This window comes from Rattus norvegicus, chromosome 11 (genome assembly GCF_036323735.1).
Source record: "Rattus norvegicus strain BN/NHsdMcwi chromosome 11, GRCr8, whole genome shotgun sequence".
Lineage (NCBI taxonomy): Eukaryota > Metazoa > Chordata > Mammalia > Rodentia > Muridae > Rattus > Rattus norvegicus.
In genome coordinates this window covers 42,399,790-42,427,749 of record NC_086029.1, presented here as the reverse complement: position 1 = coordinate 42,427,749, position 27,960 = coordinate 42,399,790, and the positions used below count along the sequence as shown (strand labels likewise).

Genomic DNA, 27,960 nt, shown 5'->3' with positions numbered 1-27,960 from the left:
TGCTGCCCTCGGGCTCTCTGTGGCGGCAGCAACCAGGAAGATCTGCGCCGCCCTTTCTGGGAGCTTCAGTGCATCAGGGTTCCAGATGGCCTTTGGTGTTTTCCTCTGGCGTCCGAGATGTGTGTGCAGAGAGCAGTCTCTTCTGGTTTCCCAGGCTTGTCTGCCTCTCTGAAGGTTTAGCTCTCCCTCCCACGTGATTTGGATGCAGAGAACTGTTTATCCGGTCTGTTTCCTTCAGGTTCCGGCGGTGTCTCAGGCAGGGGTCCTGCCACTCCTGGGCCCTCCCCCACGGGAGCCCAGAGGCCTTATACAGTTTCCTCTTGGGCCAGGGATGTGGGCAGGGGTGGGCAGTGTTGGTGGTCTCTTCTGCTCTGCAGCCTCAGGAGTGTCCACCTGACCAGGCGGTGAGGTCTCTCTCTCTCACGGGGTCTGGGAGCAGAGAGCTGCTGCAGGCCGGGATCTGCGGGTGTGGGACTTCCGGTAAACACAGGACGTGCCCGGTCCTAGAGGAATTCTGCCTCCGTGTGTCCCGAGCTCACCAGGCAGCTTTCTTGCAGCAGAAAAGTTGGTCTTACCTGTGGTCCCGAGGCTCAAGTTCGCTCGAGGGGTGCTGCCCACGGGCTCTCTGCGGCGGCAGCAACCAGGAAGATCTGTGCCGCCCCTTCTGGGAGCTTCAGTGCACCAGGGTTCCAGATGGCCTTTGGTGTTTTCCTCTGGCGTCCGAGATGTGTGTGCAGAGAGCAGTCTCTTCTGGTTTCCCAGGCTTGTCTCAGAACAACTCTTTCAATGTAGCATCCCATCCCAGAAGGTACAGCTTGAAAAACCCCTAGGTATGTGGGGAGGTGGGGTGGGCGGCAAGGACCTTCCCCTAATGAATAAAGATTTCAGGGGACCAATCACTGGGCAAGGAGTAGGCAGGACTTCCAGGTTGGAGAGGGGAGGAGAGGAAGAGAACAGAAAGTTCAGAGACAGGAGGAGGAAGGAAGATGGAGGAAGAGAAGGACGACCCAGGTCTGTGTGGTTTTAAATAGCCACAGGTAGCTATGAATATCTTATAAGCAATGGATAATTACAGGACGGTTTGTCTTACTTAGGTGGGCAGTTTATATCAACTTCAATTGGCTCTGAGTTTATTGTGTGGACATTTTGTGGGGTGAGAATTTGCTGATATAAATCGGGCTGATAAATTACAAGCCTCTGGAGTTTTGATTTTGCTGGGTTACTGGGAATTGTGACAGCTAACTGCAAGATGGGCAGTTGCTGCATGGGGCTGGCATGGCAGCAACCCACCCAAAGAACTTAGTGGATTTCAGGAACTCTGGGTCAGAGAGTCTGCTAAGTTTCAGTCTGGCTGACTGAGATGAGAACACCACGCTGGTGCCATGTGGCCCGCCAGTGCCGGCACTAGCCTGAGATTTGTTCCTTTTTTAATATTTCCTGCTACAGGGGAATCTATTTTAAGCCTCATTTTAGCATTGAGAGAATGGCTTAGGATTTGCCCAAGGTTAATCAGACATTTGGGACCAGACCTTGTCCTTTTTCATAGCTAGGCAATGACCTAAACCCAAGACCTCAAGGGAACCCCTTTATTACCCCTGTCTCTGCTTTCCAGGGAAAATGAAAAAGTTCGACCACGTAGGCCTGAGTCTGTCTCAGCAGGAATAATTAACGTATGTGGCTTGGAGAGACTCTGAGCATCCCTCAGATCAGCACAACAAACCAAAATACCTTTTTCAGTATGGAAAATGGTTAACTCTTTCACCCTGCCAGTGCAGTTAGGTATCTATATCTAGAGAGTTTTTCTGCGTGGGTGACCACAGTATAGACTTTAAGCCAAGAATTCTTGGCTGTGAACCCAGTGTTTTCCTTATACCGAAGCAGCTTTGTGAACTTGGGGACTTCTAATCTTTTTACATATCTGTTTTATCATATAAGAAGGGATGCAAATTTCTACTCATCCTATCTCTCCACATACTCAATCCTGTCCCCCATTGCTCTCTCCCTCCTCTCTCCCACCTAGGTCCTTCCCTCTCCCATCCATGACTATTTTGTTCCCCCATCTAAGTGGGATTCAAGCACCCTCACTTGGACCTCCCTTCTTGTTTACCTTCTTTAGGACTGTGGGTTTTATCATGGGTATCCTGTACTTTTTTTTTTTTTTTTTTTTTGGCTAATATCTACTTACCAGTGAGTACATACCATGTATGCCCTTTTGTGTCTGGGCCACCTCACTCAGGATGATATTTTCTAGTCCCACCCATCTGCCTGAAACATTTATGACTTTTTAAAAAAATTAAATGTATATATTTTAAAGACTTATTTATTTGTTTTATGTGAGTACACTGTCACTGTCTTCAGACACACCAGAAGAGGGCATCACATTCCATTACAGATGGTTGTGAGCCACCACGTGGTTGCTGGGAATTAAATAGTGTTCCATTGTGTAAATGAACCACATTTTCTGTATCCATTCTTTGGTTGGGGTACGTCTGGTTTGCTTCCAATTTCTGGCTATTATGAATTAAGTCATTATGAACATACTGTAACATGTGTCCTTGTGGTATGGTGGTGTAAGGGTTCAAAAATCGCCAAAGGAAGACCCTAGATTTAGATATTATGCAAAGACAAAGAACATTTATTCTGCAGAAATACCAGCATTCAGGGGTCAACCATTCTTTGAAATGGTGACCCCAGACAAAGGTACACAGGCTTTCTTAAAGGGAATTAGTGGATTTCTTTTAAAAAGAAGGATTGGGTAATCTAAAATTTCATTGGTGGGTGTTAGGGGTTCCCAGGTGCTCAGTGGCCTGCATCCCTGTGTCATGAACGTTTAACCATGGGATGATATAGGGCTGCCCAGCACAGAGGGCCTGTCCCGAGATGAGATATTTCCCATTCCTGTGGTTATCCCCAGGATGTTCTTTGGGGGGGGAGTTATGACTTGGTTTCTGGGTTTTATAGTCTGTTCCTGGAGCCAGTGCTCATGGCCTTCTTTTGGAAATCAGGCCTGTTCCTTACATGGAGACAGATGGAGTTGATGTCATCATTTCAGTAAGGCATCTTTTGGGTCTATGCCCAGGTGCCCAGTAGCTGGGTCTTCAGGTAGAACTATTTCCAATTTTCTGAGGAACCGACAGACTGATTTCCAGTGTGGCTGTAACAGTTTGCAGTCCCACCAGCAATGAAGGAGGGTTCCTCTTTCTCCATATCACAGATAGCATGTGCTGGTGCTTGAGCTTTTGATCTTCGCCATTCTTACTGCTGTGAGGTAGGTTTGATTTGCATTTCCTGATGACTAAGGAAGCGGAACATTTCTTTAAGTGCTTCTCTACCATTTGAGATTCCTCTGTTGAGGATTCCCTGTTTAGCTCTGTACTGTATTTTTAACTTTTTTTGGAGTCTAACTTCTTTAGTTCTTTATATATTTTGGATATTAGCCCTCTGTCAGATAACAGGGTTGGTGAAGATCTTTTCCCAATCTGTAGGTTGACATTTTGTCCTATTGACAGTGCCCTGGGCCTTACAGAAGCTTTTCCGTTTCATGAGGTCCTGGAGAGCCAGGAGAATGAATGGAAATAAGCAGCTATTAGGGGTGGGGATCTCTCGGAAGTCCCAGAGACCTGGGGTGGGGAAGGCTCCCAGGAGTCAATGTGGATGAACTTAGCCAAAATGTTCATTAGTGGGGATATGGACCCGAGGAGACCACTTTCAGTAGCCAGATAGGGACCCCAGTGGAGGGATGGGGAAACCAATCTTCCTACAAAACTTTCGACCCATATTTGGTCCTACCTAAAAGAAATGCAGGGACAAAAATGGAGCATAGACTGAGGGAATGGCTGACCAGTAACTGGCCCAACTTGAGACCCATCCCATGGGCAGACACCAAACCCTGACACTATTACTGATGCTATGTTGTGCTTGCAGACAGAAGCCTAGCATAGCTGTCCTCTGAGAGGCTCTACCCAGTAGCTGAATGATACAGATGCAGATACCTACAGCCAAACATTGGACAAAGGTTGGGGACGCCTGTGGAAGAGTTAGGGGAAGGATTGAAGGCCCTGAACATGATGGCAACCCCACAGGAAGACCTGGACCTCTGGGAGATCTGAGACTGAACTGCCAACCAAAGAGCATACATATATGGACTGGTCCAAGGCCCCAGGCACATGCATCAGAGGGCTGCCTTGCCTTGCCTCAGTGAGAGAGGATGCCCCTAATCCTGCAGAGACTTGATGCATCAGGGTGGGGGGTTTGGGGGACACCCTTTCAGAGGTGAGGGGGAGGAGCCCTTTGTGGGGGGACAGCGAGGGAGCAGCATTTGGGACATAAATAAATAAACTAATTAAAAATTAAAAGTTGCAAATCATAATTTATATTATAGTATAGGTTGAGACACACAAGTACTTAAAACAGTAACAGAAGCATGATGAGTAGCAGGTAATTGCTAAGTGTTATTACTTCTGTATATCATGAAGTAAGATACTTAGGTTAGCACAGCAGTGCAGGGCCATACTGATCTATAAGATCCAGATAGTGATCTAAGATAACCACATTCCTGGTCTAGAATGAGTGAGCTTCTTGTTTTGTTTTTGAGACCCAGACTCGTGTGGCCAATGCTGTCCTGGATCTCACCATGCGGTGAACATATACTAACACCCCCTGTTTGTGCAGTGTTGGGGATCAAACCAGGAATTGCATGCCAGGCAATCACTCTACCAACTAAGCTACGTCCCTTAGCACCAGCAAGTTTACTAAGTCTGTAGAAAGAGACCAAAAAGCAAGTAGGAGTTACAGAGAAGCCAGCCAGAGAAAGCTTGCAACATATTATCAAATCAAAGGCTTACAAAAGCAGCTAGAGAGCGAGCAAACAAAAGTAACACCATCCAGCTGGGGGTTTACTACAGACCCCAGAAGCCTCATTGAGGAAGTCAGCCAGATTCTGACTGAGAACTTTCTGCTTCCTGTTCCCTTTCAGGCGTTTTTTATGCCATGGGATAACAGACAGTGGGGTGTGTGTGTGTCAGAAATGGTTTATCTTCCAGCTGTTCTCAAGGACACGGTATTTTTAAAATTAACACCCTTAGCTGCTTGTTCCTTTTCCCTTTCTCCTTTCTTACAGAGCCTCAGTCAGGACTGAACGTGTAGAGGACTCTGGCTGTCAACATGCTGGGGTCTGGGAGGGGAGAACCTTTTCCCCCTAGAGTGTGCTTTCAATGTAAATAGTACTTGATGACTTAACAAATATATGCTTATTTCACTCACTTGCACATTTTCTTCTTGATTTTAAGAACCAGGGAGCAAGATATTCAATTTGTTTTCGACTTTTAAGAGAAGCTTCGAACTATACTCATACTTGAAGGAATAAATTATACCATGAGAAAGATGTGTTACTGTGGGTGGGCCAAGGGCATCCTGATGGAGCCGTGCTTGTGCTTTGGCTGGTGTTGTTGGGTGAGGCTTTTGGAAAGGACAGAAGACAGTTTGTTTTTTGCAAAAATCTAGAGGAAAGCCTAATTCTTTCAAACTGGTGCTTTATGGCATTTTATTTTTTTAAAGTGTAACTCTTCCAATCTTTGCCACCAGAAAGGATGAATTTTGCCCTGGAAACCTTACCTGGGTTTAAGTTATTTTTAATTAACTCCAAATTATTTTCCTGGAGGACTTGGACTTGAAAATTCTTTCACCCCCCTTTTAACGATCTCATCTAGAGGCATCTGACTAGAGCATCCGCTTGTGTCTTTCTTACAAGTTTATCATGACGTCATTTGGTCTTAGAACTCATGCCAAATGAGATCCCAAGGTGAGAATAGCATGGGGATGCTTCTCGAGCAGATGTTTCTTAGTGAGGGTCCTGCCTGGTCCAAACCCTGGCGGTTGTTCCTGTTGGAGGTGCCTGTGGCTCAGAGATAGACATGGGGAAGTGTCATCATGAAGAGGGGGAATCCCAGTCATCAGCAGCCCCAGACTCTGCCAGCAAGCCTCAGGGTGGGTGAGAAGCCACCAAGAATCACAGGTGCAAGACGCCAGGAGGGCTACCAAGACACGGTCCTGTTCTTATGTGTGCCTCTGTTGATGGGAAGGACAGCCAAGTCCCACAGCGTCACCTGTTATGCCGAGACAACTTTAGCATCAATCAGACTCCTTTAGGTGGAAATATCAGATGGGCGAATGAATGTTCCAGCCAGGGAATCTGCTCATCCCTGAGTCATGTTCAGTTCTGTGGCTTGCAGAGGAGAATTAGAGAGAATGGAGGAGAGTCGGAGTAAAACGTAGGGGAGGGTCAGAACACCGCAGGCTTCCTAGACCCTCTGAGTAGAACTCATTCTAGCATTCTCTTGGGGGTTTATTTCTAGAGCTCCTGGTCATCCTTCCCTTGTAGGCTGATGTCTTTGCCTTCACAGCATATGCAGGCATTTCCTCTCCTTTCTGGAAACTTGGGGGCTGTATGCCTCAGAGCCTTTCCTCCCAATTCCCATATTTTGTTTTACATTGAACTGTCACTCCATCCTCGCTCTTCCTTTATGGCAATTACGGATCTGTGACAACGATCCAAACTCCCAGCGGCCAGAGATGCTTTATGTTGATTTTCCAAGGGCAGTTGTGTTCAAGGAGTCCCCCCTGCAAGCTTCAGCCATGAGAGTTTATGTGGATTTTGTAGGGAAAGCCATCTTGGGAAGAAACACCAGCAAGTAAATCTTAATATTAAACAGAGCCAGGAAGTGTGAGAAGAGCACGAAGGTGCACAAGGAGAAGACTTCTGAGGGTAAGAAGGTGATTTGAAGGCTTTCAGTCCCTGGTGAACAACCTTGAGTAGGTTGAGTTAGGACCTTCATGTTCTATATTAAATACACAGAATGGAAGCCTCCTTTCCGGTCCCTCAGCTGGTGGGCAGCACAAGAGCAGCTTTTACGTGTTTTCTGTTTCTTTCCTTTCTTTCTTGCTTTCTTTGCATATATTTATATGTATGTGTATGTATATGTGTGTATGAGAGACAGCGTGAGAATGAGAGCACAGAGTGTGTGTGTGTGTGTGTGTGAGAGAGAGAGAGAGAGAGAGAGAGAGAGTGAGAGAGTGGGCAAGTGAGAGAGCAAGAGACAGTAAGCGAGAAAGAGAGAGGAGATCACCATCAGGTGCTTAGTTCAATTATTTCTCTGCCTTATTTTTTTGAGATGGGGTCTCTCACTGAACATAAAGCTGATTTGGCTGGATTGACTGGTCAACAAGGCCGGATAATCTTCCTGTTTTTGTCTTTTAAGCACTGGGTTGCAGTCACGGGTCACCACCCAGCTTCGTTTATGGGTCCTAGGGATGGAATTCAGGCCCTCGGGTCCTCCTCCTTGCCTCGCAAGCACTTTACTGACTAAGCTATCTCTTCAGCCTCAGGTACCTTTCTGTCTGAATAAGATACGTTGAGCTGTTGTTACTGACTCTATCTCTGGTTCCCCAGCTGCTGTGCTGAGTCTCTCATTCTCTATTGAACCCCCTCTTCAGTGTCAGGCTGTTGTTGGGTTTTGCTCAGAGGGTACCTGGCGTGCCCAATAGTCTCTGAGACTGTGTGCACACGCCTCTGTCAGAGCCTGTGTACCCAAGCATCATGGCTGCAAGACCGCTTGCCCTAGAGGGTACAACTCCTGGAACCAGGACGGCCGTTATTTTCTCTTCACCCATTCTGTGTCTTCACGTGGGGCCTGGCCTACAGCTAAATCAAACAAATATGCATCTTTTTTATTTCCCATGAAAGCTGTACTCTGAATCCAGCTTAATTAGAAACAAAGTAGTTTAAAGTTAGAATTTCATTTTGAAAAAAATTCATTCCAAGTATTCTTAATTCTTTTTTTTTTTTCCCTTTTTTTTCCAGAGCTGGGGACTGAACCCAGGGCCTTGCGCTTCCTAGGCAAGCGCTCTACCACTGAGCTAAATCCTCAACCCCATTCCAAGTATTCTTGTTGCTGTTGGTTCTGGGCCAAGGATGTCGGGTGTTTTAGTCAGACTTTATGTGACTGTGACAAATTTCCGGGAGAGATGTCTAACTGAGGAAAGGTTTATCTGGGCTCCTGGTTCCAGTGGTTTGAGTGCTGGCAGGCCCCGTTGTTGTGGGCCCATCAGGAGGCAGAACAGCATGGAGGCAGGGTGATAGTGGAGCAGAGCTCTTCACTTCATGCCAGCCAGGAAGCAGAGAAACAAGACAGAAAAGACAGGACACCCTCCTTAAAGTCACACCCCAGTGACATGCTCCTTTCAGTAACATCTCGTCTCCCAGTTCCCTCTCTTTCCCAGGAGCTGGTTCAGTGAGAGAATCAACGGGTTAATCCTCTGAGGAAGTGAGCATCCGAGGATAGAGCCATCCTGCAATACCAGCACCAGATGGGGACCAAGCCTTCATCACATGACCCAAAGCCATGGCATAGACCAAAGGCCTGTTGCACACCTGGCACATGCATGATTTAATTGAATCCTGATTCTACTAGGAGAGTTATTTGTGACATCACGAATAATTGTGAACCAAGAATAGAGGTGGCATGACCCAGTGAGCTTCTGAGCTCCGTGTAGTTCCTGCCGACTCACAGCTGGAAGCCACTCACACTGTCAAGCTCAGAGAAAGGACTTCATTCTCCTTCGCAGCCAGGAAGATTCTAACATCCGGTTCTTAGGACAGGTGGTTTTAAGCGTAAGAAACTCACAATGTACGTGCAGTACAGCTGGCTGGCTGTTCCCAGGAATTCTGTATCTACAGAGTCAACTAACCATGTATCACAATTATCTGAGAAGAGAAATTGGCACTGAACATCTCTATGTGGTTATTGTTGTTACTCTTGAAATCAAACACAAGGTAACAGGTATTTTCATGGCTGTTAATTTGTACTGAGCGTAGGTAGTCTGGAGATGATTGACAGCCTATGGCAGACAAGGCACAGGGTCTGTTAGGAACTTGCCACTCAATCTAACAGACTCGAGCGTGTCCTGAAACCTATCCCTCAAGGGCACTAAAGGACGAATGCATTCTTAAACAGGTAAGAGCATCTACCGAAGTTCACGGCAAAATATACAAGGTTGGGGCACTCCCAAGTGGAACTCTTTCTTTTCTCTCATTAAAAAAAGATATTATTTGAGTTTTCACTACACTCTGCTCCAAGCAGAGCAGAAGGAAGGGTCTTGGCGCAGGCTCTTCCAGAGAGGAGAATCATTTGTCTTTATTAGTATTCCAGTGTTTAATATGCAGATTGTATGCACTTTCCCCTCCCGCTCATACCTGTGGTAAATTACCATCCACTCCCACTGAGGGAAAGCAGCTAAACAAGAGAGAGCAGAATCTTTCCAATTTATCAGATTGCTTTTGAGTTGAGTGGGAGCGTGTGGGCCTGCCAGGAGGCATGGGGTCAGCTAAGAGATCGCTCAAGGTGTCCCTCTCATCCTAGAAGCCACTTAATGACTCTGTCTTCCTGACCCCTCTCTCCTACCTCATTTCAATGATCCTGAAGTTGGAAATACCTTACTACTGATGTGGCTATTTAAAGTTTTCTCTCTCTCTCTTTTTGTGACTTATAACTGGTGGTAGACTTGAGTTGAGTAAATCTAGCATCTTTATCAACCAGACTAGGAGCTGTCCTGATTTCCCTTTTCCCCCCCTCTCATTTCCGAGATCCACAGAGTGGCTTGCAGGCTGCTCTTCTTGATAACTCTCTCCCAGATCTTTTCATTTTTTCCCCCTTCTATTTTGCTGACATGTTTGTTTAATTTTTTCTTTGTTAAATTCTCTTATTTATTTCTCTTTATTTAAATGGCTTCATTGAACGCCTTGGTTCACTTGTCATTTTTTCATTCAGATGTGTAGGGGTGGTTCTGATGCTAAGGTCCTGTTCCCCAAGTGGTTCTTGATCTGTTAGTCAAGAAGCCATGGGCCAATTGCTGGGTGGAAGGAATAGGTGGGACTTCTGGGTCCCTGTAGGCAAGATGGCAGAGATAGGAGCAGAAGGAAGGGAAAGTTTGATAGACTTTGGAGAGAAAAATGCCAAACAGCCATGTGAGATATTGGAGGGAGTAGCCACAGACCCTTCTACAGACAGGCAGTTGGGGAAGTTGAGCTGGGTCTGAAGGTGACTGAGCAACTGAAATTGAGTGTACATTTAGGGTGCTGAGATGGGGTTCTGGGAAGGGCACACTAGCCAAGGTAGATTGGAGCCACCCAGCAATTGCGTTAATAAGGCAAGTTGAAATTGAACAACTGTTTGTGTCTGTGTTTTTCATTTGAGGATCCAATGTTTTCTGGGCTGGGAACTGGTAGTATGGTCCATTCCTGGAGCTCAGTTGGGGTAGAAAAAGCTACAGACAGCATAGGTGAATTACTTTCTTGTCCGATCCATGAAATAAAACATTTGTGTCAAGGGATACGACTACTTATCTGAACATACCTAGGAAAATTGTTTTGTGAAAAGGTGGTTTCAGTCAATAATAACAAACTCTGCATGCCATTTTCATCATGGTTGCTTTGTCGTGGCGATGATTTAAAAAACAAACAAACAAACAAACATGGCCACCATAGTGGACATGAAACTTTCACAGTGAGTTTAATTTGTTTTCACTTGAATTTTGGAGCGGGGAAAACTCTAGGTACATACTTAGGGCTTACATTCACTCTTAGATTGTCTCATTCTTATCCCCATCTGCTAAGTGCTGTCTTAGTGATTGCTGTTCTGTACACACTTGCATATCCTCCTTTCACTGAACTACAGATCCATTCAATGGGGAACATGTCCTGATTGATTGGTGGCTGAGCATCTAGAAGGATCGCTATGGAGGTGAACCATGCTGGACCTCAGGCAGGACTGGAATATAGGTTTGTCCCAGTCAGTGCCAGGCTCTATCTTGGCTGTCAGGATGGTGGGAAGGCTTACTCGGGACACAGAGTTTTAGACTATTGTGTTGGATTGGGGGAATCTCTGTTGCCTTCTTTTTCATGTGAACTGGGATATCTTACTGAGGTGGTTACTCCTCTAATTCTCTCCATCTTTGAAAATTAGGATGCTCTTTGTTTCCTCCTGCTATTCTGGGATGGAACAAGAGTGGCAGGGCCCCAAGAGTGTCTTTATGATTTTTGTGTACGAGAGGCGTCCTTCTGCATTCACTGCCTAACTTTCATGTAACCTTCCATTGTCACCAACTAGGCGAGTGCCAGTGGGTGCAGAAATGTCTAGCTTTTACCAACCTGGCTAGCGTCTTAGGCTGGCAAGAGTTAAGTGCTACTATTTCTAATATAGTGACATATTAACAGGATTCTGAAAATGACCCTTCCCCTTGAAAGTACTTTTAGTTAAAGGTCCCAAGGTGAGGATAAGAGGCAGAAGGTAGTTTTACATTTTGAAGAGAATTCTAGAAAGTAGGAAATCCTGCTTCCAGATGTCTTACTAAAATATGATGAGTTATTCTGCTATTCACCATAAGTGACCAGAAGACTTGAAATTTTAGGAGAATCTTTCTGAGGGGAGAATTGGTATAAAGGAATTCAGAGAAGATGCTAAGTCATTGAGTCTCTTACTGAACAGGGGGCAGGGAGCCAGAGGGAGGAAAGCTGTGTGCTCTGTTCATGTCATGGTAGGTCGAGTCCTCAGGCCACCCACCGCTCAGAGCCCAGCTATGCACATGAACTGTTTGCAGGCTTACCCAACTGAGCTCAACTGTGGACTTTGTACACACATGGGTTTACCCAGGGAAAAGGCTGATAGCGATGTAGGGAAATACGGAATGCAGATGGGGGCGCTGTTGGCAATGAACACATGTGTGCATTCCTATGGGTTAGAGGGCAGATCACTGGATACGGTGTTAGCCACTGTTCTGTTACTGTGAATAGACACCAGGACCAGGGCAATGTTTGTAAAAGAAAACATTTAAGCAAGGGCTTTTTTAGTTTCTGAAGTCTAGTCCACTGCCATCATGGCAGGGAGCATGGCAGCAGCAGAAAGAGAAGTATCTGAATGTTATATCTTTATCTATAAGCTGAGAGAAGACACACACACACACACACACACACACACACACACACCGAGAGAGAGAGAGAGAGAGAGAGAGAGAGGCATATACACAGAGAGACATACACACAAACACAGAGAGACAGAGACACAGAGGAGAGACACACAAAGACAGACACAAAGAGACACAGAAAGACATAGAGAAAGAGGGGGGGTGGGGAGGCAGAGGAAATAGGATCTGGCAGGCTTACGAAACCTCAAAGCCCACCCTTGGTGATGTACTTCCTCTGACAAGGCCACACCCACCCCAACAAGGCCACGCCTCCTTATCCTTCTAATCCTGTCAAAGAGTTCCATTCCTTGGTGCCTAAGTATTTAAATAAATGACCACCACAGAAAACCTCAAAGGGAACTACCAGTACAATGTTCCCTGTAGAATTTTGAAAGCTATCCTGTGTACCCCAAGGGGGTAGTCCCATGAGAAATCCCTAGGCCTTGGAGGATGTCCCTGAGCCCTGATCCTTACTACCCAAGTCTGTGACCACTGGAGGCAGGTCAGGAATAGAAAGAGTATAGCTCAGGGCCACTCCCTGTCCCAATACATAACTTGCTAAAGGGCCAACTCAGATTTTGACATGGAATGAGATTTAAGCTTAAATTGTCTTAGTAAGCCATGTTTGCAAGTGTCATTCGTAAGAAGGATGCCTTATCAAAGTGTACCAGAAAGCTCCATTATCTGTCTGGGAAGCCATCATGGTTGAAGATGGAGACCCATCAAACTTGTTTGGAGTTGAACCTCATGAAGGTCAGTAGCTCACCAAGTTTGTGACTTGACAAGCCACAGGCAAAGACATCTGGGCCAAGATATTAACACACAGTGCATTGCTTTCCTGGAGCTGCCTCTACCATCAAGGGTCTGAGGACCTGAGTTCAAATTCAGATGTGCCTGTGCCTTAGCACTTGGAGGTCAGTATTGCTCTTTTCTCAGAGCAAAGAATAAGTGATGATGATGATGATGATGATGATGATAATGATAATAATGATTATATTCTGTGTTTGATTAACTTTATTTAGGCAGTGTGTTAAAAGCCTTGCCTTAATTCTTACAACTTTCAAATGTTTTCAATATGTTTATTTCCTCATTAATTCATTCTGCATATATTTATTTGTATGTGTGTGGTATGTGTAAGTGTTGAGGTCAGAGGACAAGCTGTAGGAGTTTGTTTTCACCTTCTACCATGTGAGTCTCAAGGATGGAACTTACATCATTCTCTTGATGCAGCAAGCATCCCTTTCCCACTGAGCCATCTCACTGGCCCACTTATGGACTCTGATGATCCTTGTTTTAAAGAAGAGAAATCTAGGACGCAGAGATGTGAAGTCGTTAGCTGAGGTTATATAGCTGGTGTAGTGAGCACTTGAACTTGAATCTGTTTTTTCTTGTATTACGGCCTCTGTGCCTGTCTTAGGGTTCTACTGCTGTGAACAGACACCATGACCAAGGCAACACTTATAAGGACACCATTTAATTGGGGCTGGCTTACAGGTTCAGAGGTTCAGCCCATTATCATCAGGGTGGGAAACATGGCAGCATCCAGGCAGGCATGGTGCAGAAGGAGCTGAGAGTTCTACATCTTCATCTGAAGGCTGCTAGCAGAAGACTGGCTTCCAGGTAGCTAGGGTGAGGGTCTTAAAGTACATGTTCACAGGACATAACCTACTCTAACAGGGTCACATCTTCTAATAGTGCCACTCCCTGGACTGATTCAAACCACCACAGTGCCTTATACAAGGCCAGAGGTCTTTAGAAATGATTCTGCCCAACTCTTAGGTGAGGGTTGACAATGTCAGGAGACATATGTAGTTGTGTACAATGGGAGAGGGAGTATTCTATTAGCTCTATGGACAAAAGACCACAGTTGATGTTCAGCAGGCATCCTTCCATGTTCAGGGCTACTCCCTGTTCCCCCAAAAATCAAGAATGTGAGTCCAAGAAACCCTGGAGTGGGGCTCACTTTTTATTCAAGGAATATAGAAATTTATCTCTGGAAAAAACTTAAAAATTCTAAACTAGTTTCTGATTTGTAGAAGAGTTACAGGGGGGTTTGGAACACCCATGCCTGTTGTCCTTACCTTACTGCAGGGTGGTTACCCCAGGGAATAATTTTAGTTGACATTTTGCTAACCCAAGTCCATCCTTTTTTAGACTCTCTTAGTTTTCACAGAATGGTTTTCTTTCTTTCTTTCTTTTTTTTTCTGGCCCAAGAATGTATGCTACTCACGTTGGGTCACCCTAGTTCCTAGGGCTCCTTTAGATGGTGACATTTGTTCTGAGTTTGTCTGCGATGGTCTTGATAAGTTTGGAAGAGTTTTGCAATGTGTTTTCCAATTTAGCCTTATCTGATTTTTTTCTTTCTTTCTTTCTTTTTGGTAAAGTTTGGGTTATGGGGTTTTTATAAGGAAGACAATTTGGAGGGAAATGTCACTCTGTTCACGTCATATCGGACACACAGACTATTAAAATGAGTTTTCACTGCTGCTGCTCACCTTGGTCACCTGGCTGAGGGAGTGTCTGTCAGTCTCCACGGCAGTGCAGAAGATTTTGCCTCACTCACCTCCCACACTGTGCCCACTAAGAAGTAAGTACAATACACGGGGGGTGGGTGCATCCCAGTACTTCTTTGGATGAGAAGATGCTTGATAATTTTTTTTAGATTTTTAAAAATAATTTATTTTTATTATTTTAAAATTTACATGCATATGTCTGTGTCTGGGTATATTCTTATAGGTAAACACAGAGTCCTGAAGAGGGTGACAGATATCCTGGAGTTATAGGTGGCTGTGGGCTACCTGATATAGGTGCTGGGAACGGAACTTGGACCCTCTGGGCCTCCTTCAGTGACACACCTCCTCCATCAAGTCCACACCTCCTAATCCTTCCTAAACAGTCCACTAAGTGGGCACTAACATTCAAACATAGGCACCCGTGGGCCTTTCTCATCAAAGCACCGCTCTGGACCATTCAACACTTCCTGTGTGTTTCTCATTCCTCAGTCTCATGATTTACCATCCTGTCCTTCCCCTTCCTCTGTCCCTCCTTCAGCTTCCCTCAGCCCAACCCAGTCATCAAGAATGGCCCATTTTTATTTTCTTCCTTCTCCATTATTTATATTTTAGATTAACACCAAACACCCCAATGCAGACCCCACATTATCTTCTGTCTTCATTATTGAAAATTTCCCATCAAATTATCCATGCACTTTATTCCCCTTTGTGAACTAATACGTCATCCTATTTTCTAGACACAATCTTTTGTGGTGATGATTCCCAGTAAACTGTCTTTATGGTTCTTTAGATGGCTAAAGAACGTCCATCCAGTCTTCACTGTAGTTTCTCCATACTCTGGGATCTTAAGGGAAGTATTCATATCTCACAATGATCCATAGAACCCCAAGGTGGCATACACAGTTGAGGAGATGGCTCAGCAGATAAAATACTCAATGCATATGCATCAAGATTGGAGTTAGGGTCCTCAGAACTTACAGAAAAAAATTTGGTATGGTGGCCTGCATAACATCCTAGTTGGTGGGAAGCAGGGACAGGGTATTACTGATCAAGTTGGCCAGCGCAGCTGAGTCGGTGCACTGTAGGTACAGCAAGAGTTCCTTTCTCGCTATCTATAAAGTGGGGAGGGATGGGGAGGATACCCAGTGTCAGTTTTCCCTGGGGATGGAGGTGGGGGGAGTTAAAGGGGAGCTAGGAGGGTGAGGGCAGCAATCATCCTCTCACCTCAAAGGGAATAAGGGATAGTTTATTCTTAAAGCCAAAGACAGTTATAAATCAAAGCATTTTAAAAAAGTACATTGGTGGAAAATTGGGTACAGTAGGCAGAAGATTCTCAATTATGGACCTCAGACACTACCTAACAACACTCTTAGCTCTTCCATTGGTAGAGAATAGGACTTTGTTAATACATCCCAAAGTTTTGTTCTATATCTGTTTATCAAGATGCTAGGCTTGTTATAGAGGTTGGCAAGAGATGGCTTTTGAGGAGCTAAAGATAGCCCCCCAAAAACATATTCCACAGCAAGCCCTGTACCTGGGAGAAGTTGGCCGACAGAAAAGAAGCACAATGTTATTTTGGTGCAATTTCCATTTTGCTGTGGCCTTTTTTGTCTCACTGCTTTTTCTGTTTGTTTTGATTTTCATTTTGTTGTTGTTTTGGTGGTTTTGGCTTTTTATTACAGCAAGAGAAAGCAAGAAAGAAGATGCAGTTGCGAGGATAGGGAGGTGGGGAGGATCTGGGAGGAGTTGGGGGAGGGGGAAACATAATCAAAATCTATGTGCACATAGTGGGGCTGGAAAGAAGGCTCAGTAGTTAAGAGCACTGACTGCTCATCCAGAGGACTCAGGTTCAATTCCAGGAACCCACATGACAGCTCAAAACTGTAATTCCAGTTCTAGGGAATCGGACACACCCACACAGACATAAATATAAGCTAATACACAACACACATAGAAGTATATAAATTAAATAAAAAGATAGCCCCAAATAAATTGTAATTAGGCTGTGGATCAACAATATACTGTCCAGTCACTGAGTTTTTATAGTTTTTCACCCACAGCAGACCTCAGCAGATAGCTTCTTTCTAGGATTCTTGTTAGCACATCTCCACATGCATGTGCACACAGATGTGCCCACATACCCCACACATATACCCACATTAAGAAAAGATTCTTCCCTCATCAAGCTGAGTCTTGGGACAGGACTGATGCTTACTTGTGCCTCTTGTAATTCCCTCCCATTTCCCCTCAGATTCTTTCTCATACTTTCATTGCCTCATGATAAATAGGAATGGGTCTTGGGTCTTTTTAAGGTCTCCATGCTGCCCCAGGGACAGGTGATGACTTCTCTGATTCCTGTGTATATTTTGACCACTGCAGTATTTTCAAAGCTGACTCACAAAAATGTAGGATGGTCTCGTTTCTTGAACTCAAATACACACCAGTCTCCTGCTGGTCTTGCTGTGGTGGAGTGGGATAATTTGCATCTGTAACAACAGAAGACAGGAGATTCAGATTCCACTGTTATGGGGTCCACAGTGAAATAGTTTTCTGGTTCAGAACTGCAGGGTTCATTAGGATCACAAAGGGCTGGCTACAAGTGAAGGTTCTAGGCCACGCACTTGAGTCAGTTGAGGAAGAGCATGGTGAGGCCTTCTATCAACCCCAGGATCCCATGACAGGGGCTCCATAGCTGCAGAAAGTGAAGATATTTTGCCTCTTAGAATAGTGGGATCCTGTAGTAAGCCCTGCGTATTGGAGCTTTTCAGCTTTGAGCATTCTGCCCACCACTTCAGTTAGAGCTCTCCTACTGGGTCGCTTCTTTCCATTCCTAGACTGCAAGTTCTCCAGCATAGGTTTTTCCCCAGGAGGCAGATCCCCAAGATACATATTTTCTGTTTCAACCAGTTAGAAAAACAATTCCCACCTATTCTGATTAAATGATAATTAAATTGTCATTGGGGAAGCAGAGGCTGTGGTCCAGCTCTGTTAAAAGAAAAAAGAAAGAAAGAAAAGGAAGGAAGAAAGAAAGAAAGGAAGAAAGAGAGAAAGAAAGAAAGAAAGAAGAAAGAAAGCCAGTCTGTTTGAGATTCCCAGGATTGGTTTCCTCTCTCCCTGATGTAGGCACATTAAGGATAAAGCCTCATTTTTCTCTGTTGCTCGAGGTGAGAATTGAACATCTTTGGACTGTGTTTAAGGGATCTGCTGATTGCCAAGTCAAAACTAAGCCACTTTTCACTTTCTTCTCACGTCGTTTCTCGGAAATGACAAACTTTAAAATGCGAATCTGAATGTCACTTTCATTTGAGGCTGGAGAATAAGAGAGATTGCAGGACTTGCAGGCTCTGAGTGAAGATGATTCTTTCACTTCTGTCTTGTCTGGTTGCCTAATGCTGCAGTGATGGACAGTGTGTGGGCAGACGGCGGGAGGCTCTCTGTGCGTTGACATGGGACTCGGCACCTGCTGCCCAGGAGCCTGCAGAGCTCACTTCCTGGGGACACCAGAAAACTCTGAAGTTCAGATTTAAAAAAAATCATTTTAGTAAATATTTAGTAACTATTAGTAATATTTAGCAATATTGTGTAACCGACAAAGTAATTATTTCTGAAAGTTAGATTTCATTTTAGTTGAAATCTAAGCTCTAGAAAAATAGTTTAAATAAAATTCAGACCGCAGGCCCAACAAATGAGTGGGGACAGGGTAGGTGTGTGCGGAGGGTCCTCTCTGTACAAAGTGAGTTGATTAATGGGAAAGAAAACTCTGAGTGTCTGATGATATGATATGTTATAAAACAATGATGAGCTACATAAGAAAAAAATAATTCAAGCATTACTGTTGCAGGGAGCCCACCAGGAAAGACTACCCAGACAGCCTATGGCTGATTGAAAGTCTTTATCCTGCCTGGATGGGACTACACTTAAGAATTAGGAACCCAAGTGTATTGCTGGGCATTTAGAGTGAGGAGCTTTTAAAGGCAAAAATTACATCCCCGTGTCTTACTGGGCAACTTCAGGGGCTTGAACTTAGTAATCAGTCCCCTGTGTGAAGATCTGGGCAAGGTGGCATGTGCATATACTCTCTATGCTAGAAAAGCAGAGACAGGGAGAGCCTGAGTGCCCTGGAGAGCAGCCTGTGTTAAATTTGGTGGACAGCTCCTGAGGAAGGACATCTAGCCTGACCTATGGCCTCCCAGAGGCATACCTACAGGACTACCTTCTTCCCAACAGCACGCACGCACACACACACACACACACACACACACACACACACACACCACATACCATACATCATACACCACACAAATACACACCACACACATATACACACAACGCCACACACAGCACACACAACAGCACACACACATACACATACACACACACCATATACCACACATCACACACCACACACATATACACACAACACCACACACAGCACACACAGCATAAACACACACACACTATACCACCACACACAGCACACACACAATCCACACACACATACAGTACCACACACAACACACACACTATACCACCACACACAGCACACACATATATGCACACATACTTTATACACAGCATACGTGCACAGTCCACACACATATACAAACCACAAACACTGTGTGCACACAAGTACTGCACACACCACACTCACACATACTTTTCTCACAACACACAAAGAACTACATGGCTTAGTGGGTCAGGCCTGAAACAGGTATTTGTGAGGCCAAGACAAAGTTGTAAGTTCAAGACCAGCCTGTCTCATGAGATGTAGCTTGGTGGCCCAGTGGTTGCCTATCTACATAAGGACCCGAATTCAGACTTCAGCTCTGCAAAGCCACCAAATAACAGTCACAGGCGATAGTAAGTGACTTGGCTTCTTCTGGAAACTTTTCTATAGGTCACACCTACCATTTGACATTTTCCTCGAAACCTCGTTTGGGTTACTCATGACGAGAAAGATGGAGTAGAAAGCCCCTAGAAGGAGTAGAGGGGCCTTTGTGTTATTTTTAAAGTTTCACAGATTCTGTCTCTTCTAGGGGCTCCGAGGGCAGCCGAGTCTTGTACAGGCGAGGCTTCTCCAGACACGTATCTTATCAGAAACCGTAATGGTTTGCCTTGCGATGTTCTCTTCTTCAGGGGAGCTCTCAGAGCATCGTTCTCAGGGCTCCACAGGCCTGTCATCTCTGGGCAGCCTTCCAGCCAGGGCAGTCCCAGCAGACTCAAGTCTTACTCTCTGGGCCCTGATCATAGAAGACTTGGGGGGCAAAGCAGACAAAGGCAGACTTGATCTTGGGCTGAGCTCAGTCCTTCAGCATCGGCTCACCAACTCCTGTAGAGAATCGGGCACCTTTCGCTTTGCTGAGCCTCGAGGATTAATCTGCCTCCTTTCAATCTCACAGGCCGCAGCCGTACTTATAAGCATTACGAAATGCACCTAACGAAGGCATGTGGAGAGTTGTAGTGAGTGTCCTTCAGTAATACGGTGGCAGTACTTACCGTACTGCGAGGCACTCCGTGTGATGAATGCCTACATTTAAAATAATTGCCAATAAACCATTCCTGTTGTAATTTACCTGTTGGAATTGCTGGTATTTCACAGCCCAGCTAAGCAATGGGGCACACTCAAAAGTTTCTGCCCCCCACAAAAGGGTAGTTTGAGTTTCTTTGTAAACGGAGAAAGATATACAGTGTGGGCACACTGGGATGAGCTGGCGTCTGCAGAGTTCTTCATGGAAGCAGGCACGATGCTGGGATTTTTGTATCCCAAGGTAAAAACCATAGATTTGGATGATACCACATTGCTGTCTGGTTTAGGAGTTGGCCAGGAAATGAGGCCTGGGCTTGTCTTGTTCTTGACATTTCTCCAGGTCCTGGCCTCTTACTTCTTACTGGAGAGAAAGCAAAAATCCCCAAGCTACTCAATGGGCCTTTGCAGCTGGGGTGAGCATTAATATTCCTACTTTCACCAGGTCCTAGCTGTCCTGCGGTCCCTTAATTCCAGGGAACAAAGTGCCTCCATCGTTTCAATGAGGGTGGAAGGGAAGGAACCTGGGTTGACCTCCCTGTCATCCTGAGTGTGGAGACTCATGAATGGGTTAGAAAAACACAGGCAAGTGAGGCTGCCATGCTCTCATGAACGGCATTGGCCCCTCAAGGGCGATGGTACGTGGATCCTAGGGGAATACTTCATTGTACGGTATTATGTATCCCCTAAGGTTGTAGCCATGGTGTCTTGTCTATTTCACAGTGCTCCGAGAAAGGGGAGGTACATCTAAAAGGGTCAACAGCATTCCAAACCCCTCTATTTTGGAGACTGCCCATGATTAATGGAAGTAGGGCCTGCTTCCCACAAAGGGGCCTCAGTTTCCATTTTTGTCTTTGTCTTTAAGATCCTGTTTTCATACAGCTAGGCAATGGACATTTGACTGAAGCTCAGCCTGGACTTTGGGACAGTATACAAAGAGGCAGAAGACACTTGAGAATCCTTTCTAGGGTCAGCAGTCATTCTAGGACATCCGGCGGGGTCTGCGTCAGGATGGTTTTTATTGATAGGTTTTAGCTGAGGTTCTGGTCTCCTTTTTGTGTTTTGTTGACCAACCCTTGCCTGAGTCCAGTCGTCTACCCCATGTCTCTCTAATAAATCTCCCTGTCTTTAAATTCCCAGAGTTGGTTTGCATCACAGAATCCCACTCGGTGTAATTGTACTGGGTCCTAGGACACAGACTGCAAAGGTGAGTAGATACTGCTTAGCTCAATGCCTCCTTTATGATCTTTTGTTAGTTCAAAAATAGTATTCAAATTAGTGGGGCTCATTGTGACATTTTCATGTGTTCTCTTTCATGTGACTCTTTCCTGCTGCTCCCCTCCCCCGTCCACTATTTTTCCTTCTACTTTGAGGTCACGTGAACTTTATTCTCCTCTTTTTCTTTGTTCCAGAGCCATTAAGATCTCTTATTTATTTCTCATGGGACCCTTTTCTAGTTTGATGATCCATATCCGATACACATACAGGTACACACACACACACACACACACACACACAGACACACTCACAGGGACAGAAAGACAGAAAGACACACACAGACACACACGCAGACACACAGAGACAGATACACATGCAGAGACACATACACAGAGACACAGACACACACACACACACACTCACAGACACACACACACTCACAGACACACATACATACAGATATACACACAGACACACACACAGACACACAGAAACACACAGACAGATACACATGCAGAGACACACAGATACACACAGACACACAGACACAGACAGACACACAGACAGATACATAGGCACATATACACACAGACACATACAGAGACATAGACATACACAGAGATGCACATACACAGATACAGACACACACATATATACACACATACACACAGACACACACAGATACAGATATACACACATACAGGCACATACAGACACACAGATAACATACAGATACACACAGATACAGACACATACACACATAGACACAGACACACAGACACATGCATACACATACATGCAGACACACATATACATACACACATACATATACACACAGACACAGACATACACATACTACATATAACAATAAAAATATAGGATCATTGGGAGAAAAATATCCAGTATTTGTCTGTCTGAGTCTGGGCTATTTCCCATACCATAACACTCGGTAGCTATCTACTTCTCTGCAAAGGCCACGAGCTCATTCCTCTTCGTGACTGAATAAAATTCTGTTGTGCCATGACATAGTTTCCTTCTTTAAATAAGCTCTGTGCTAATGTGCAAATTAAAGTCTGGGAGGGAAGTGTTGTCCAAAGCTGCACTTTCCCAACTTCAGGAAGTAGACCACTTCCGGGGATGAGATGATCTCCTGTCATAGCTATCTAGCTATCACTTTTGAAAGGGCTGGGCCGGGCTGGGCCATGCTAGAACAGGGCAGGTCAGGACAGGATAGGGGCGGTGGGCTATAGGAATAGAACAGAGAGTACTGGAGATAAATATCAGTCCAGAGGGCTTTCAGTTACATATACCAGTTTATTAATAATGTGCACACTCATCTTGGTTAAAAAACATTTGAAGATTCTGTTCTCTGTAATCTTTCTGTCCAGTGCCTCTTTTTCAACCGTACAAGAGAGCTGTCTGTGCTCTGGCGAGTGAGAGCTTGTGTTAACTAGTGTACGTGGTCTCCAGTTGAGCCTCTGAAGCACCGAGACCTTAGGCCACCTTGCCTCTCTGATAGTAATGCTTTATGCTCTGTGGTAAGTCACAGATTCTACACGCGTCCCCATGGTACAAGCCCCTCCAGAAGCACACATTTCTCATGCAGTCGGCACACATGTCAGCTGAGGTTGCCTGTGAATTCATGCTGGGAGGAGAGACAGCCTATAAATTTTCTACGCTTTAGGAGGGAAAAATAATAACTTCTCACGGGGGGTTATCCAGAAAATATTTCCACCGTCGCTTCAGGAAAGGCGGTCTTTGGTTTGGCTTATTCCCAAATGTTCACCCAGACTTGCAGTTAAAGACCACGTTGCTTCCTAAGGAGTTTATTTTTTGGCTTCATGCATATTTATGAAATGGGTTCCTATTTATTTATCATTCGGGGGAACTGCTTTCATAAGGCTTACTTCATCTAGCAGAGTCCCATTTAGTGAATAGATATTACTTCTATCCGTGTGGCACAAACCCCTGTGCTGGGCTTTAGGGGCGGGCAGTGTATCTCTTGTATTTCATTTGTTACACAGGGTCCCTTATGGATACACACCGATGCATGTGTGCAAATGCTTACTTAAGGTAATGCAACCGCATTAAAACATATCAACAGCCCAGAGTTATGTTGATCATTAACGCACAATCGCAATACGCAGTGACGAAGCGAGCTCCCTGAGTCAATAGAACATTTATTCCATCAGCGTTTACAGTGGCAGGTTACTAGAGCTGGGCTCTTTGAGGCGAACAGACGCTGGCGTGCATTCTACCCTCCAGGGGTTTTCCATTTAATTGGGGCAACTTAGAGTTTCATTGGAAGCCTAGGTTCTAATGATAATTATGGGTTTCTAGCCAACCCACATATGAGCTCCTGGCTGAGACTGTGCTCCTGAAAAGCTTCTGGGGGAAAGCTTGTGTAGGTAGACAGCCGGGAGCTTTGAGGCCTTTCAGTTTAACCCTGTATCAAAGTACATGGTGTCTGTCCTCAGCTGTCCTACGGCATGAGCCTCTCCAGTGCTGTGACGAGGACGGGGATGCGCTGTCACCACACCTGACTCTGTATTCACGCTTGCAGCCCAATTAATTAAATTAAACAGTCGGATGACTTTATTTATCTTTTGTGGTGCTAAGGATTAAACACAGTGTTTCACACGTCCTGCATCGTCTAGAAAGTTCTAGGCTTCTAAGTCTGACTTCTAATTTATTTTCATAATTCCCTTGAATGGATAATATCAACACCTTGAAGAGCTGAGTCCTAAGAGATCAGCCACAGAGATTCAGAACGTCCTGTCCTGGAAAGATGGACCAACTGCTTCGGCTCACCGGGAGTCCGAAGAGGTGAACTTTTAGACAGCGTGTGTATGAAACACTCTCAGACGGCTTCCTCTCCACACCTCTTCCACCTCTCCTGCACTATCCTAAGGTGCTTGTGCGTAGCCTCATTGGTTTTGATTAAACGAGTAATAAAAGTGATGAAAGGCAGATGCTGGGATGTTAACTTGGGGATATCTCTCACTGTTTTAGGGCACGATCAGGACAGAGACTGTGTCCCTGTTGATACAACCTCCTTTCCCTCACTGTATTCTTAATGCCGCAGGTGTCACCAGGAATGTCTTTTCCTTGTCAAGGATCATTGAGTCAAGACTTAAGGGTCTGTGTGTCCTTTGTGCTCCCTAGCGTCCCTCTTCCAACCTGTGTCCTGTAGCCCTTGCCACACTCTGTGCCCTGTGCTCATCATGATCCCTGCTCCACTCTGTCACTGTAAGGCGCAAGCTCCCATGGGGAACACAGACCTCCATGACTAAGGCGCTGTAGACATTGCTATGTGAATGTCATATGCTGTTCTCATAGCATGCATTGAGGCTCCGAGCTTAGTCCCCAGTACCGCAAAACAAGACAAAATAAAACTCATGCAAAAGCACAACTTATTGTTAGCATACAAATGGTGGGAGTTTCCTAGAGAGGCAGTGGGAATGTTCTTCAGGCAGGCCCTGATGAACGTGGGCAGGATTGCTATTCAAAGATGATCAACATAAACTGTACATAGCTGCCCCAAAAGAACCCCAGTATTTTAATTATTCTTTTCCTCGTGTCTCTGCAGTTGATGAAGGGTAGAGGTGCAGAAGTACCTGTCCACTGAGCCCTGCACATAAGCTATCCATCTCACGGATTGATGTTCAGTTGGGTTTTCAGAACTGTTGTTTTTTTATTTCTAAAGTGATTTTCCTTCTTGCACATGATGGATACTCTCCTTGAAAGACAGTCTTCTAACATTTGGGAGTGGGAACAGAGTGTCAGTTTGTATGGTAACCCCCCCAACATCAAGGAGGCTTCCCAGGGGAGAGTTTTGGATGAATCCCCATATAAAGAGGTGAGGCAGCTGCTGAGAGGGTTTCAAACTCCTGAGTCACTGCTGTGTCATCGCTTACAGCTTGCCGTCTCAGTTACGAGGCAAGCGCGAGGGTGTGTGAACTTATGTGCAGTTCGTAAGATCAAAATCTGGATACATTTGCCAATGGCTTTATTCAGGGTGGATCAAAGTAAAAGACAAAGGCCCAGGGACTGCAAGAAAAATGAGATTAGGATGTCATCATGGGCCCAGCTTTTAGCTGCACATCAAAGGTGTTTGGTTTAGTTAGCTCGCTTTAAGAACGTGCTTAAGCAGGTTATGCATAATTTATTTCCCAGAGTGAGGATTTTGAATACTGATAAACCAGAGACCTTGCCAGTGAGAAAATTAATCTTAAATGTTGGCTATTCATCTTTTAACTCTTTTCTTTTAAGATAGGCCTCACTGTGTAGCCCAGGCTGGTCTTAGAGTCCTAATCCTCCTGCCTCTACTTTCTGTGTGCTGGGACAACAGGGATGTGCCACATGAGTGGCTTCTGGTATTCATTTTGAGGTAAAAAAATTCCAAGGTAGGCTAAGAGGCATTTCAGTGGGTAAAATGCTTGGGTGTGGACACACATACACACACACACACACACACACACACACACACACACACACACACATACACACACACACATGCACACACAAACACACCTTAAAAGCAAATACAAGTATTCTGGATAGGTAATTTACCTTTTATTATTATTTTTGTATTCTAATATTTGGTTGAGAGCCCCAGATAAGTCTCCACCACATCCATATTCAAGAGGAAGAGGCAAGACCTTCTGTCATCCACAAAGACGAAAGGCAGATCCTCTTACTTCGGTCCTTGGTGTCTGACTCCCTGGGAGGAGGTCTGGGCTCTAAAAGGAAGCTGAAGATTACAGACATGATCTGTTTGAGAAAATCTGGATGCTCCATGTCTCCTTTCAGCCTAATGTCCCCTCCCATTCCTGTGCCTCAGCTCCCTACATGGAGTTTGGCCTGCCTCCCTCATGTTTGTCAGGGGCTGGTGAGCTCGGCTTGAGCTGAGAGCTCTATAGTTTACAGTGGATGTCTTTGAGGATATCATGGGGGAGAGGTGCTGAGGATACATCTGAGTCAGGAGGTGATGGACTCCCTCTCACAGTGGGTAAAGAGTTCCTGTCATTTGTCGGCCAGAAAAAAAACCATAGTCCAGGGTGCTAGATAATCATCATTCTAGGTAACAATCAAGCGGTCTTCTCAAAGGAGCAAGCAAGACCAAGAGGAAGAAAGGGCTCTGATGTGCGTCCCTCAGGCACTGAAGGAGGGAGCCTAAGCTCTTAGGAAAAAGATACATTTAACCTCATAAAGGCAACTAAAGGCAAGAGGTCCAAAGACGCAACAAATTAACACTCAGCAGAGCTGGCATCAAACACCAGCCAAAAACGAAGCTGGACCTAACTGTGCCCTCAACCCCAGGCCTTCTTCAACTCTATTGCTGGGTGAATCAGAAGCCTCAGCTGGGCTGGTGGGGGCCTCAAGGTACTCCTCTTCTAATCCCTTGGGAATGAGGCTTGGAGTTTGATGTTTATATACATCACTATATGATGCACCGGCATCTTGATTTCTGAGTGGAAACTACACTTAGGAGAGAGATAGCACTGAAGACCAGTTAATAACCAAAGTGCACAGATCTCCTATGGGATCCAGGAAGGATGACCTGGGGCAAGGCAGAATGGCAGCCCAAGGCAAAGAAAATCAGCACTCTAAAATCTCTTCAGATAGCAGGGGAGGAAAAATGAGAAAGATGTTCATTGAGTGTTCCCCTCCGGCCTCACCTATTTCATATCCGTTTGAGAACTATAATTTACAACAGCAAATTACAGAAATTCAGAAGTCTTGGTTGCCTATAATCAGTTGCTGTGGATAAGTTCTCATAGAAACACAGTTTTAATCCACAGTCCTCAGAAAAGGTTTTCTGTGTTTTCCCCTTGCTAACAGGGTTATTCAGTAACGACTTTCAACCCCGTTTTCAATACTGAAGAACACTGATTAGCACAAAGTAAACCCAGGCTAACTTTATGCATGGAAGTGGAGTCAAAGGTTAAAATAACATTAAGTAAGTAAAATTAATTAAAGTACTCCAATGTTAAGCCTGGGTGATATTCAAAAGGAACAATGTATCAATATTAGTTAATTTATTTCAGGAACGAGAGCTGTTTTAGCGCTAGGAGATATGTGAACGGTGTTCACTGTATTTAGCAAGGAAAGTGAAAAATTATGTGATCATTTTGCTAGGTCCAGAGAAGGGAGCAGTTAGAACGCAGGACTCATTTCTGATAGGAGAGGAAACATTGTAACCATAGGCAACCATAGACAACCATAAACATCAAGACAGTGAGAATAAAGCAGCCACTAACTTAAGACAAGGGGGAGCAGTGTGGAAACCCTGGCACAGAAAGGTACAACCTCCATCCTTGGTAGATGGTGTCATTTTCTGCCTAGAAAACTAAAGGTGAGCTCAAACTCTCAGAAGTAATAGAAAAATTCAGTGACTTGGCCAAATATCAAGATGAACACCCCAGCACCACATATTTATTGTCACCCAGTAGGACAGCAGGGTACAACGATGCTGTTCATAACAGTAATGTTAGAACACAGGATAGTCAGGGAGAAATCTAATCAGTAGAGTACAAAACACACATCAAGATACTCTATTGCAGTATGTATGCAGTGATGAATGGTGACAGATAAGTGTTGGTTCTGGGTGACAAGGCAGAACCGTAAACTAGTAATTTCTTCCAGAGTTAATTTTAATTTTTAAATTCCCTGTCATGTCAGTAAAAA

The 27,960-nt window shown here is 44.9% G+C and overlaps 1 protein-coding gene across 5 annotated transcripts in view; it reads left to right on the top strand.

Annotated features, from left to right (window-relative positions):
* Nucleotides 1-956: 956 nt before the first annotated feature.
* Nucleotides 957-27,960, top strand: part of LOC108352304 (uncharacterized) — a 300,039-nt gene continuing 273,035 nt past the window's right edge. The window contains exons 1-3 of one of the 5 annotated variants that reach the window (XR_005491173.2): nt 8,180-9,011; nt 21,193-21,259; nt 24,005-24,240. The gene's annotated coding sequence lies outside the window, so the exon portion shown is untranslated. The other 4 variants (XR_005491174.2, XR_010056041.1, XM_063270848.1 and 1 more) reach the window with 4 other exon arrangements.